Source organism: Rhinolophus sinicus, chromosome 4 (assembly GCF_057876585.1).
Source record: "Rhinolophus sinicus isolate RSI-liver-muscle chromosome 4, RSI-T2T, whole genome shotgun sequence".
Classification (NCBI taxonomy): domain Eukaryota; kingdom Metazoa; phylum Chordata; class Mammalia; order Chiroptera; family Rhinolophidae; genus Rhinolophus; species Rhinolophus sinicus.
The window spans coordinates 50,179,353-50,192,565 of NC_142504.1; the positions used below are offsets into that span (position 1 = coordinate 50,179,353).

At 43.5% G+C, this 13,213-nt stretch overlaps 1 long non-coding RNA gene across 1 annotated transcript; it reads left to right on the forward strand.

Moving 5' to 3' along the window:
* The first annotated feature begins 1,646 nt into the window (after positions 1-1,646).
* Positions 1,647-9,931, forward strand: LOC148758371 (uncharacterized). Its single transcript, XR_016020982.1, has 3 exons — positions 1,647-1,774; positions 8,552-8,655; positions 9,649-9,931. It is a non-coding gene; the product is annotated as an uncharacterized LOC148758371 (long non-coding RNA).
* The last annotated feature ends 3,282 nt before the right edge of the window (positions 9,932-13,213 follow it).

The window sequence follows — 13,213 nt, forward strand, 5'->3', positions numbered from 1 at the left end:
AGAGGTGATCTTTTCTCAGCTTGACTGCACCATCCACAGTGGCTCCTTTCCTAGCTAAACTATGCACTCCAACTCTCTGTCCAACTATTCTCTCCTATCAGCCACTTCTTTCTTTTATTTGAAGAATTTGTTACAATATGAGAATATTGTTTAGTCCTTTACCTGTTTATAGTCTTTCTCCCTCTGGAATATAAGCTCCATGAGGACAGGAACTATGTCTGTCTTCTTCATTACCAAATCATTAGCCCTTAGCTGCATGACAGGCGCCCAATGAACATGAGTAGGGAAGAAGAGACAAGGAGGTGAGGGGTCAGGGTGGTGTCAAGGAGAGCTGGATTTGTCCTTGTGTATTGCAAATTCTTCTGCTGTATTCACTGCAAAGGAGGGTATTTTTCCATTAAGACACAGAGCCTCCTCATTGTACATTAGACAGTAAGCAGAGCTTGAGAAGAGACGGGAATTCTGGATATGAAAGGGGCAGGGATAAGATCTGCTAAACAGGATCTGATAATGGAACCTGGGTGTGGAGCACAGGGGGTCCTGGTCAGCAGGAAACGAGAGTGGCTTGAGCCAGATCCAAGCCTGCTGGCATGCTCTCTCCCACTTGCTTGATGAGGGGCTTAATGGTGGCTAATTCCAGCATCAAGCCGTGGACACAGATGGCAACCAGAGAGCTAACTCTTCCAGTCCAAATGGTGGTAGTATCGTGTTTCCCTGAAAATAAGACCTAGCCAGACAATCAGCTCTAATGCTTCTTTTGGAGCAAAACTTAGTGTAAGACCCGGTCTTATATTGTATTACATTATATTATATAAGACCCGGTCTTATTTTACTATAAGACTGGGTCTTATATTAATTTTTGCTCCAAAAGATGCATTAGAGCTGATTATCTGGCTCGGTCTCATTTTCGAGGAAACACAGTAAGTATTATCTTCCCCATCGTCCAGATACAGCTAAGCATGTCCATGAAGCTATATGAAATGCAACAGTCTTTTCTCCACATTTAGAATAGTGAACTTGCATTGGTCCCTTTCTAAGTGCCAGCCCTTCACTAGAAATTTAATATGCATCACCTTGTCTAATTCTCACCATGAGCACATGATGTGACCGTCATTCCCATTTTACAGATGTATGCAGGAAGCATGGATTAGTACTCGCAGCCTGGCTCCAAAGATCCAAAGCAGGCTTAACCACATTGTACTGCTTCCTTTCACTGCTACTTTTTGAGTAAAACTGAGGTTAGTTAGTATATTGCAAGATAGACAGGGGAATCCCTGGTGGAATAAACAAAAAGCAGCCATATCCTGAAACTCCAGGTTCTGGCAGGTCTCCTTCACTCCAGTACGAAAATATGAGAAACACCTTGAGGTTAATAAATTTATCTCAAATCCCTTTTGGCCTGACAAAGAAGCAGACTTGATAGATAGGAATGGTTATTTCGTTAATCCCTTCAGGATGGGCAAACAGGACAAACCTGATAGATGAATTCCATTAGAAGGCTCCAGCCCCCTTCCCCAACCAGGCAAGGGAAGGTATAAAAGTAAGAGCTTTTGCCTCAGTCATAGGGCACCCCCATTCGGGACCCCCTCCCGCTCGAGAGCTCTGACTCTTTGCTTTCAGTAAACTATCCTCTTTTTAAAACTCTTTGCCTCTCCTGGTTCCTTGTTTCCATTCTTCGGTCTCATGAGACACGATCCCGGCCCACACCCAGAAACTGCCGGCAGATCCAACATCATCTACATCATTTGGGGGCTCGTCCAGGATTGAAGGAAAGGTAAATATTATCTGTGCCTTTCTACTTGCCCGCCCTATGGGCCTTCATCATTTTTTTGTCTCTTTCTCCTGTCACACAAATATCAGGCCTCCATCAGCCACTTAAAAGCGACTATTGTGGCTGCCGACCTTAAACCACGGAGGTAAAAGCTTTGCTGAAGGGCTCTGGTTGATCCCCTCTGGCACTGAACGGGAGGAATATCGGCCAGTCCAACTGCCTTTTCTCTTGCTTTCTTTCTGGGGTGGAGTAAAGCCCAAAGACGGCACACGGTTGAGGTGAATGGCCCTTGGCAGCAATTGAGGGACTCTGATTGTTGCTACTCTGCGGTGTGTCCCAAAGGCTCCCTGGGTCTTCCCCGCAGCCCGAATGCTTGTAAGGGTGCCAGTCAGAGGCTTCCCTCCCCCTCTTTGCTATTTTCTCATATCCTTCTGCTGCCTTTTTCCTTTCCACGAGGAGACTGAATTCTGGTGCATGGCCAGGACTATGGGCCTTTTGCGGACAACTGAGGGACCCTGGGCATGGCTACTCTGTGGTGGGTCCCAAAGGTCCCTTGGTCCCTTCCCAGCCTGACTGCCCATAAGGGTGCCAGCAGGATGACTCCTTTGCCTTTGCTTTTCTTTCATCCTGCCACTGTCTCTCCCCAGCTCTTGAGACGTTGGTCTGGGGCCCCTTCCCTGTGAGACCTCCTTAACACTCTCCAGTAACATATTTTAACAAGCCAGCCAGGAAGTAAGCCCCTTTTAGGGGACCCCAAAACCTCTTGCTCACTTTTCTGTACCTCTTTTGTTTGCCGTCCTTTGCGGGCACGGGTCAGACAGTTAAATGGCCATTAGGATGTCTGCCACTTAAAAACTCCCGTGACAGGATAACCTGGTCTTGGAACAGGTCATTTAGGATCTGCTGGGATCAAGACAAATCCAAGAACCAGTGAGGTCTGTGTTTGTACGGCATAATGTCTCTCTGCAGACTTGATTTTTCATCGCCTCTGTTCTATCGCTGTACTCCTCTGGGGACTGCGCAGTTTCTCTGCCCCCTGGCTTCGCCCCCAGCTCAGCTCAGCTGCCGCCGGGAGGCGGAGGGGCCCAAAGAGCGCAGCCTCTGGAGCCCCATCCAGCCGGCCACCTCAGCCACCACCAGGCAAAGTTTTTAAGGAGGACCAATATATTCCAGACTTGCTTTTCCTCAAGGAAATAGCCTTGTCCAAAGCCTTTTAGGGCTTCAGATGTCTCTTTTTGTCCCCCCTCACATATTGGGTTTCAGCGCCTCCTTCCCCTCCCTCTCGCCTAGGCCGTATGCCTTCCCTACAAGCTTTAACTATATACTCCCTCCACTTTAAACCACCTCATTATCGGCCACAGCCTTTACCGGCCTGTGGGCCAGCGCCAGACATTCAGGCGGGGACACACTCACACACAAACGGATTTGGGCAGGTGCCCACCGGAGGCACGGGCCGGGCCGCCCAGGTAAGCGCAAATAAATCCTGGTGTGCCTTGTCTCCCCACCCGCCTCAGAACCGGTCGCGGGATGTCCGTGGCCCACATTTTCTGGGGGACGTCCTAGAACAAGTTGCGGGAGATGAATTGCAAAGGGACGCCTTTCCAGTATTCTTCCTCCCTTTCCGATGGGCCATCAGCCTTCACGCGCCTTCACCTCCCTAAACTGCATCTTGACGCAGTGGGACAAATTTGACCCTCAGACTTTAAAGGAGCGGCGCCTGGTTCTCTTTTGTTCAGAGATTTGGCCTAAATACACATTGGAAGATGGGGAGACTTGGCCTTCTGAGGGAAGTCTTAATTATAATACTATCATGCAGCTAAACCTGTTTTCCAGACAGGAGGGCAAATGGTCAGAAGTTCCATATGGTCAGGCTTTTTCCATCCTGAGGGACAACCCAGATCTCTGTAAGAAATGTAAAGTTGACGCGGCTCTTTTCGCCGTGACCTCTTGCCTCCCTCCTCCTAAGGAGACCCCTTCTAAGGGGACTCCTCCTAAGGGGACACCTCCTAAGGAGATTCTTCCTAAAGGGACTCCTCCAAAGGAACCTCCAGCGGGATCCTCCTCTCCTAAGGAGGCCCCTTCAACACACACCCATCTCCTAATCCACCTATAAATAGGAATGCCTGAGGCTGAGGTAACTGAAGGAAAAAAGTGGCACTTTTAAATACCAAATGGCTGATTCTCAAACCAGACACCTCCCACTTACTCCACAACTCTAATTGTAAGTCCTGCAGGGACCACTCGCAGTGGGATTCATTACAAAGGAAATCGCCCTTAGATTGGAGTCCCAGAGTACTAACATTCTAAATAAGCCTCCTTTTAAAGTGATGTTCTCTGTTACAGAATTTGTCAAGAAAATAGCTTAGATTAAATATCTAGGTATTTCAAAATAACAAAATACGGAGGTGCTAATTATTAGGTAGGTCTAAGTTCATCTATTTCTGGCTTCTTGTCACAGGAATGTTAAGAGATAAATTAAGATCTGTTAATAAATATATCTTATATTTTATTACAAAAGCCTATGCTTTTGAAATTTACCAAATATATTCCTGGATTTGCCAGTGAAAGTGCTAATTGCTTGCTTTTGGTTGTCAGTAGAAATTAAGGTTCTGAAGGTTATGGATTCTAACATGGAAGAAAATGGTGTGTTTTCAAGGAAGGTATAAGGTATGGAAATACATTTTTGAAGGTACTGAAAGAAAACAGTTTGTCCTAAAGATGGTTATTTCTGAATGAGTGAAAAGAGACAAACTAAGAGGGACTAGGAAAGTTGTAGAAGGTTTGTGAGAAGTTTTGAGAATTTTATATATAGTTAATCTAAATACAATTAACTAAGTAAATTTAAATCTCAAAAGTAAGCTGGTACAAAATAAGAGTTTTCTCTCTATATAAAGTTCATTAGCCTATTGGTGTGCTACTGCCATTATGAAAAAGTTTTCTACCTATAAAAGCAAAGATTATATATGTCACCAAAATCATTTTCTATTTTTTATGTTTTCTCAGTCTGGTCCTTGGTTACTCAAAAATTAAATCTAAAAACTAAATTTTGCTAATAGTTAAATAAACTTCTATATTTTAGAATTGCTAAAGTTCAGGTGCCCTCCTCGGTATCAGCTATAGGCCAATATAAGGAAGCTTAGCCTGATGTTTTTCCAAACCTAAACTGGCAAGGAATGCTAATGGTTCTGGCACACTCTTACATCCGTGATTAAAAGGCTCAGATCCTAGAGAAGACCAGGAATTTGTTTAAATGTCTTTAACAACCAAGACAAAAGAACGAGGAACAAAAGAACAGCGAGACCAAAGGATAAGACCAGAGACAGGCCAGACTTTTGGACACAGTTATAGACAACCCAGGGCAGAAGCCACCTCAAGACACCCCAGAAGCCCCAGAGAGGAAACGCCAGATAAAAGAGCCTCCTCTGGATAGACAAGCCCAGATCACTGGAGTCCTAATCCTCCAAAACACACGTGCCCTCTATACAGACTAAAGGGCACTACAGGAGAGCGTACCCCCTGTTCTGAAGGGAGCAAGGACCAACTCCCTCCCCCAAAATGGCCATCATCACTGTTGGGCCTGAAATTCCCAGCAGCTCCCAAGCTATTCTCATCACAGGGGGTAAAACTGCGGGTGACCCTCATGTGTCAGGTAAGCCTATTAATTTCCTAGTTGATATAGAAGCCATTTATTCTGTCTCAACTGCTCACTCTGGACCTTTTTCCTCTGAAAACTGCTTGGTTGTAAAGATAAAGACAGCCCTCAGATTTGGGCTCATTTTACTCAGCCTGTTTCTTATCATTGGTCTATACCTTAAAGAAAATGTAAAATAAACAAATTAAACTTAAAAAGGACTCTAGAACTATTTAAGTAAGGAACTAGACCTTGTAGTATGTGGCTGGCCAGCTTGCCTCCAGGCCATAGCTGCGGCTGCCCTTCTAGTTCCTGAAGCCACCAAGCTCACGATGGGATAAGATTTAACCATCTTTGCCCCCCATCACATTCGAGGACATTTAAATGCTAATAATAGTCACTGACTCACTGATGGCCTCCTCCTGTGGTATCAGGCCCTCTTATTAGAAGGTCCTGTAATCCAAATACTGACCTGCTCCACCCTTAATCCTGCCACCTTCCTCCCAGAGATGGAGAAAGAATTAACTGCCAATAAGTTTTAATGCAAACCTATACTGCTGGAGCAGATTTACAAGAAACATCCCTGGAAAATCCAGATTGGACGCTCGTCACTGATGGGAGCTCCTTTATAGAAAATGACGTGCAATAGTCTGGATATACTGTAGTTACTTTACATAATATCTGAGAAAATACAAGCCTTCCCTCTGGGGCCAGCACACAACTGGCTGAGCTAATAGCTCTCACCCGAACACTAGAGCTGAATAAAGGAAAAAGAGCTGTAATTCTGGCTAAGCAATGTGTTGATTTCACTGGCTGCTCCAACCAGTGCTTTTATCTTTCAGGTGGTAACAGTTTAAACTGCAGCTCGACCACCTCTATGAGTTCTAATGCACATATCAAATTGCCGGCTAGATGGTTTCTTATTTGTGAGAAGATAACCTCCCAATTTACAGCACCGGGGGACCCAGCTCTCTTGGGAGATTAACTGTCTTTTTACTCCAAAAGCCTCATCAGGTTAAATATCGCAATATCCAGCTGTAACAGCGATACACATTTATTCAGCCCCGCTGAGTACCTATCCTTATCTCTTTTTGTAGTACCTGCTATGACCATTGTTTTAAATGTAGAGATTAGTCAAATAGTTCGCTCAATGAGAAAGGCCCTCAACGCTACCTGGCAGGCTATCCATGCCTTGGGACAAGAGTTAGGACAGGGCAGAGACGCAGTTCTGGAAAACAGAGCTGCCATAGATTATCTGCTTCTCAAACACAATCAATGTAAAAAGTTTAAAGGGTTATGCTGTTTCAATCTCTCTGATAATTCACAGTTAATTAAAAATAAAGTTCAACAAATTCATAATATAGTTTCCAGTATTAAACTAAAAACAAGACTCTTCGGTCTAGATTTTTCCTTCCTCACTTCCTGGCTTCCCAGTTTCGCGGGACTTAAAGAAACTTTTCTCATTTTTCTTTTATTCGTTATTATAGTTATTATCTCCTGCTGTTGCCTACAATATGTCTCAGCTTACAGACTACCTACCCACTGGCGGGCTGCGATGGCCTACAAGACAACATCTTCACCTGATTAGTTCAACTACCGGGGACCCGGTAGATGTCAGATAGACCTCTGGACAAGCCCTAGCTGCTGGTCTCTCTCTCTACGCCCCTCCTCAGCCTGAAGTAGCCAGAGAGGTCGTCGCCCCTATTCCTTAATGGCAGTTAGGGTTACATCTTCAGAGGGGGGATTGAGACAGGTTAGTTAGTATGTTGCTAGGTAGACTGCGGGGTCCCAGTGGAATAAACAAAAAGCAGCCATATCCTGAAACTCCAGATGAATGTCTCCTTCACTCCAGGACAAAGATAAGAGAACGCGCCTTGAAGTTAATAAATAATCTCAAAGCCCTTTTGGCCTGACAAAGGAGCAGACTTGATAGATAGGAATGGTTATTTCGTTAATCCCTTCAGGATGGGCAAACAGGACAAACCTAATAGATGAATTCTATTAGAAGGCTCTAGCCCCCTTCCCCAAGCAGGCAAGGGAAGATATAAAAGAGCTTTTTGCCTCAGTCACTGGGCACCGCTGTTCGGAACCCCTTCCCGCTCGGGAGCTCTGACCCTTTGCTTTCAAAAAACTATCCTCTTTAAAACTCTGTTTCTCCTGGGTCCGTGTTTCCATTCTTCGGTCTCAGGAGACACAATCCCGGCCCACACCCAGAAACTGCAGGCAGATCCAACATAATTTACATCAAAACAACTCCCTGTAGTTCATTTGACAAGGAGAATAAGCCAGCACCTCTATACTCAGACCTAAACTGTGACTTGTTTACAAAACTGGCTCTATAGTTGTTGGTGCAAGGAAGGTTCTAGTGCACAAGAGTTAGCAGAGACTTTTTTAAATGCTTTTGTCCACAATTGCCTCTGTACTGTCTTATTTTTAATTTTCATCATATTGAAAACCAATCCTTTTGTTCCCATTTTGTGAAGATGGGAAAAGCCACAAAGTGTGGACAACACAGTGGTAATTGAGGATGAGGCCTTAGGACAGAGTTTTACAATGCAAATATCTATCAATGAATCACTTACTTTTCCTTCCCCAAAACAGGGCTTTGATTCAGATCTGCTTTGTTCTCCTTCAAAGAGAAACTGCATTTTAATAAAAGCTTAAGTACCACCTGCAGTGCTTTGGCACACACACACACACACACACACACACACACACACTGAAATTATTTCTGCAACAGAGGACTGCCAACTTGGGCAGGGGAGCATCCTCCAGCAAAGTTTTACTTAGGATGCTCTGAATTTTAACTTGAGCCACTGAGTGTGTCTCCTGTGCTAAAATGCTGACTCTGCGGGGAGGTTTGCCAGATATGCCAGACTCTTTTCCAAGACCATGCAAGGTGTTGGCTGGATTCTGCATCTGTTTAACAAACAGAATCTGTCTAAAAGAAGCATCTAAGGCAATCTAGAAACCAAAAGAAAGAGGTGGGGAGACTATCTTAAAACATCTAAAGCCTAGACTGGAGGCTGGGAAAATAGAAAGATGAAGAGATTGCTACAACACTTCTCCAAGGTGTGGCAGCCTCACAGCTTTTTTCCTTTTTTCTTTTCTTTTTCTTTTTTTCGTTTTTTTTTTTTTTGTTTTTTCAGAATATAAGGGACACCTTCTTCTCCCTTCCTAAAGCTGAAGCTCACACAGACCATTATGAGAAAGGCAGATGGCCATTGGAACTTCATCTCTTTGCTTTGAACTTGTAAGTAACAGCTCCCCATGCCTGTTCACTGAACCAAGAGGGTCCTGCAGGAAAGTGGTTCCTTGTCTTCTCTGAGGATGAAAACAGCAGGTGCTGGTACCAACCGGAAGGAACCCTGCAACTGGGTTATACTGATCCAAGACCCCAGAGCAAATAGTCTGAAGCTCAGGCCCATCCTCCTAAAACCACTTTGCCACCTAACTAAACCCATATGGCTTGAATATATTCAAAGTAGATTTCATATGGGAGAAAGGCCTTGATATTCAACTTGTCTCTTTAATCGTGACCTTCCATGAAGGGGACAGTGTTCTTAAATATCCAAAAGAGGACTTCTCAGAAATGTAGTCTTGGAAACATCTGAATCAGCTAGGGTACCTATTAAAAATTCAGGGTCCTAGGCCTCCACTCAGACCTACTGAATCAGGGGAGTGACCTGAAAATTAGCATTTTGCTGATTAGGGCATTCTAAAGCATACCAAGGTTTGGAAATCACTGGATTTGAGAACTAAAGACTTAACTTTCTCAGAAAAAGCTGGCCCAGGTGCAATCCCAAATATTTTTAGACCGTATTTTCTTTCAAGCACCCTTTCATTGTTATGTTAACAACAAGGCACTTAGGGAGCTGCAGATTCATTACAGAACAAAAGATCTATGCACAGACAGTGGCATCCAGTTCACTGAAACAGCTCTGCCTAATAGTGCTATTTGCTGCTTAATGGCAGTTTGCTCTGAACAAAAGGAGCAGAGAGACGGTGTGTGAGGGTGAATCTGACTTGCGCTTGCAATTGCATTGAAAACGGCAGCCATTACCACTAGATAGGATCCCTTCCCAGGCAATCCTGCAGATCCATTTTTAAAGCCCCCAATTATGCTTGCCTCAGATTGGAAATCCTGCATTCTTGGGGCGTGGATCTAAGGGTTCATAAATGTGTGTCTGAAAAAGACGTAAACAGAGAATTGTGCATTCCTACTACTCTGTTTTCTTCTCTTAAGTGTCTTCAAAACCATTGCAGTGTAATCCAAACAGGATGGAAATTCTTCTCATCGCTGGGCCCAAATCTCATCTTGCCTCTTGCTTGGAAGGGAATAGGAGAGGGTGAGTTTGGGGTTACAGAAACAATACATGTGCCTCCTTTCTTTCCCTTCTTAATTAGTAGGCCTAATAATAAATGCATCTGCACCAGGGTTTTAATTAAGTTGAAATTTGAATACGTTGTTTATTTTATACTGACTTCAGGAGAACTTATAAAAGCATGAATATTAGGGAAACAACGCTACACTAGAAACCTCAATTTTAATACTGAGCATGCACAGTGAGCACTGTCTTACATCAGGAACTGAATAATTTTGTCTTTGCCTAAAAATGGTCAATTAGCAGCTAGGAGCACATGTGTTTATCACATAGGAAACAAGCCTCAGTGGTCTGTGTCTTTACCAAGGGAACTTGCCACATTCCAGAGTCAGGCCTTCTCTCTTCCAGGCTCAGAAACCCAAGTGGAGCGCTCCCTGAGTACATTAGAATCCTCAGGGGCAGACTCAAATCCACGAAGCCCCCCAAACTGAATGCCAGATGACCTCATTTACTATGAGAAGTACCTCTCACAGGAACAGAAACATATATCACATAACCAGCTCTTTCTTTCCCAGTTAGTCAACCTACAGGGGAAGCCAAATAATATAATGGTCAAAAATGCCATTTTGCTCATTTACAATCGGGAGGGAGAAAAACACATTATAAGGAATGGAATACTAAAAGCCCTTATAACAGATCCATTTCTGTAGGCAGAACTATAGAAGAAGTCAGATAATAGAGATTGCCTGGAGAGCAGGACATCAGAACAAAGACTGTCAGATAAGTACAGTGCTTACTTAATGTGATCAGGCTTGGGTAGCCTGATGCTTCCACCTATAAGATAGGGTTAGTCTAGCCCATGGGAGGAGATTATTCCTTCTCCACTGGACAATGCTGTGAAGAGCCCTGCCCACTGCTCCTGGTGACTCCATTTTCTGTGCTCCAAGCTGATCACTGTGCCCCTGACTTTCACATTATTTCTTCAGCTCTGCTTAACATCAGTCAGGTTACTGACCCATTGTCTTTTAAATGGCTTATTTAAATGCGTATTCCAAGTGCTGTATTCTGTACCATGTTGTGTTGATTTCATAGTTTAACTCTGTGCCAGCTACCTTATTTCATTTTTGAGAACAACCTCTCTGAAGCTCCCAATACGACATATCTGAGTACAATGTTATATTTCTGATTTGCAAGTAACTCCAGCTTGTATTTAAGAAGACAGTAACAAATTCACAATCTATCTCTTCCTTAGCATGGGTTTTCTCAAACTGTGAGCTGGGCTGAGCCACCTTCAAATCCCATTGCAGAGGCATCATTGGTTGTTGTAGAGATGCCACCCTCCCCTGGTTACCATTTGTCGGGCTGGGGGGCAGATGGCAAGGGTAAAGCAGTGGCTGAGCAAGGTAGTGCAGATGGGGACATAGGGCCCTGGGGCCAGTCTGTGGAGGCACAGCAAAGACGCCAGTTAGGGAATTTTTAAATTTCAATTTATTCTATTAACATTTTTTGATTTGTTGGACTGAATATCTATTGCATGAACGTACCTAACTTTGCACAGAATTTATTCCTTTTCTGGTAAATTCTAGTGAGCAGAAGGGAATGGGGAACAAGCACTTTATATAACCCCTAAGGGCTATTTGCTCCCTTTAAGTTACTGGGGAAAAGGAGCTAAGGACTCAGTTCTTCCAAAAGCTTTAGCCTGGAATGAAGGTACCACTCAGAAATGAAGGATTAGGTTAGGGCAACAAAAATAGAATCTGAAAAATCAGACAAAATAGGCCACTCAATCCATACATTCCAAAAGATATGTGTGGGGTGGGCCATAAAAGGATGGGAACTATGTGAGGGGTCCAGGCTCTACCTTCCCTTGCCCTTTGACCTGTTCCTCTACTTTAAGCATGTGGGTCTACATTGTGAAGCAGAGCCTGCATCATTAGTGTTTCTGCATGGAAAGTGTGAGCACAGCACTCAGCATTCACCCCAAGGAGACAGCAGACTCCTGAGGTGGCCTTGGCCCTCTCTGTGGGGTATTTGTGGGACCCTGCAGCAATCCAAAGGCATGCAGTGTTCTAGACCGGAACTCTGCCATCTCCAGAAAATTGGGCATCCAACCTGAACAAGGAGAAAAATGAGTCTTAAGATTCCACTGAAAGGGTCTGGGGTTGTTGACCATGACGCACTATCTGTATTGAGAGCCCTGCTGGTCCAGGCTGATCGGGAAGGGGATGACTCCCAGGACCTCATGGAGCTAGTGGTGACTACTCATCAAGTTCCAGAGTAACACAAAAAAGGAAAACATGTGACATGCATCAGGGTCCTCCAAAGTTAAAGCCCAGGAATTAAAGAGAGGCAACTCAGATAAGCAAAAGGCCAATTTACCAATTTTAGGCCACAAATAACAAAGATCCTGGAGTCTTAAACTTTGTAGTCTAAAAACAAAATGATGCTGGATAAGTGTTAGGATTCCTATAATGTATGTTAAAAGGAATTGAATTGAATACATATTTTTGAACTATTATTAAACTTCTGTGTAGGAGGGAAGGAGAAAGTAATGGAAAGAGGAGAGACTGGCAAATATTTTATCATTTGGGTGTACCAGAGTTTAATTCCTTTTTAAAGCAGAACCTTGGAACTACCCAACTCTACACTGACTAACTGGTAAAAGTGTGTGTGTGTGTGTGTGTGTGTGTGTGTGTGTGTGTGTTAATTTGGAGGCATATAAAAGCTTAGCATATACCATGAAACAACACCCAAATAAAAGTGGAAGGAGGTAAGAACTCCAGAATTTGAGTGTAATTGCTTGTAAAATCTACCTGAACAGTCATAAAAGCCCACTATGCAGGTGAATCCTTTAAAGAAATCAATTATATCATTAAATCCATTCCTACATCTACACACTCTAGTTCTGAACTATTTTTTATTACAACTAAATTAGTATTCAAAATATAGAAACTATCTTCAGTCCTACCAAAAGAATAAAAATAGTTTAAGGCTCACTAACTTAAAGCATCAACACTGAAAAAAATCCCAGTGGTATATACTGTATTTTCAAACTGGAACCATTTCAGCCATCTTGCTCCACATGAACTAATTGGCAAAAGCTAAGTTTTCTAGTGTGGGCAGTGGTGTCTGTGAGTTAAAACTCTTTCCATTCAGTTGCCAGCAAGCTCCTCTCCTGCTCACCTGAGAACAAAGACGCTCAGCCCACAGCCCTGCCTTCTCCACCCCATGAAGAGTGTCAACCAGAAGAGTCCTTCTTACAGTGCAGCAGAAGAAAGTCACACCAGCTACTCAGTTTTTCCTTCTTACATGTGAACAGACATTTAGGATTGCTAGGCACAGGAATAAAACCAGCAACAAGAAAGAAAAACCAAGATAAATAATCAGAAAGCAGAAATTAACTCAGGAAACAGAGCAGTTATAATTAAAATCCTCAGAGAAATTAACTATTCATAAACCAGGGTTAGGTTACTATAAATAAGGAGC